Below are 1498 nucleotides of genomic sequence, written 5' to 3'. Positions count from 1 at the left end.
ATTTTTAAGATGATCAGAATGAGATTTATTTAAATGTAAATCCAAATTTGTTATGTAATTATTTTCTATTATTTATAGAACAGTGCTTTCCTTTTAGTACACAGATAACATGGAGTTGACTCGTATTTAGTTTTGACCAGAGCTGTAACTTGTAAAATCAGACTGTGATAGAACCTTTATTCTCAAAACTATTGCTTCTTTTGGAATTAGTTGAAATATTATTGTCATTTTAATATTGTCTACTATGACAGAGCTAATTTATACCTTTTAAAAATACCATAAAAATAAGGAATAAAAAAATACTATATAAAAAAGTTTAAAATAATCATACTATTTTTTATGACTTGATTCCTTTGTGTTTAGACTGACAGGTATTAATTTTCCTGAAGGTATCACACAGCATCTTTGGAGAGGCATTGATTTATGTTAATTTCTTTGTTTAGTGGTAGTGATGGTAGTTGCTTTTCTAAATATTACAGAAACCATATACACATGCATACATACATATATCACACACTCTAGAGGGAACAGTATGGTTCTTTCCTTAACAGCCTTTTTTCCAAACACATACAAACATACATTAAATGTGTTTGTTGTTGTTGTTGTTGTTTTCAAAAAATGGGATACACACACTTAATCTTAGAATTTGCCATTTTCTTAAGTATATATTATCTTTGGACATCTGTCCATGTCAGGAAATGCTGACTTAAAAAAATAAAAAAACTTCTTTGGGTGAAGATAAGCTCCTTTACAAGAAAGACTTGTGTTTTTCTTGATGGTTTATCTGTTTTTCTGTCTTGAATGTAGTAATAATACAATGTTAGAATGATTAATCAGTAAAGGGGGGGTCTTGATAATGGCATTAATTTTCAGCATTTCTGAAGAAGGAATTCTTTTCAGATCAGGTTTTTTATTCTTAGATGAAGAAGGTGATGACATGTGTCAGTAAAGAATGCTATGTGGGATCTAGTCTGTAATCTCTGCAGTGTTTTAAATGATGATGACCCCAGAGATCTTTGGTATTTGGGCATGATCTTCTCTTGCCCATTCCACTTTCTAACACAAAGAATGGGAGAATTATTATAAGGATCTTTGTGGCCAAAAGGGAAATGAAATCTTGTGGAAAGCTAATACAGGTATTATCATGGCAATGAACTTTAAGGAAATTAGAATTTAGAAGTTGTTTTAAAGTCAGCTTTAGGGACCTCCTGAATTTAATGTTGCATAAACATAATTTAGCCATTCTCCTTTTGTCTTTTTTAAAATCTTTTTTAACTTCTTTTTGGTTTCTCTACCCCTTTTTCTGCCATACTATTTTAGCTTATTTTTAATTTTGACTTGCTCATGACTCTTTAATTTTACTTCACGTTTTCCCTCTGTCAGTCCTTTCAGCTCCCCTCTGTTTATTGTCTGATTCTTTCTACATGTTTGGAAATATTTCCAAATTTCTGCTTAGAGTCTGATGCTTTCCATATTTCTGGAAATACTTCCATATTTT

The sequence above is a fragment of the Bison bison genome, unplaced genomic scaffold (genome assembly GCF_000754665.1).
Source record: "Bison bison bison isolate TAMUID 2011002044 unplaced genomic scaffold, Bison_UMD1.0 scf7180017838014, whole genome shotgun sequence".
Lineage (NCBI taxonomy): Eukaryota > Metazoa > Chordata > Mammalia > Artiodactyla > Bovidae > Bison > Bison bison.
This window is presented reverse-complemented; position numbering follows the sequence as displayed.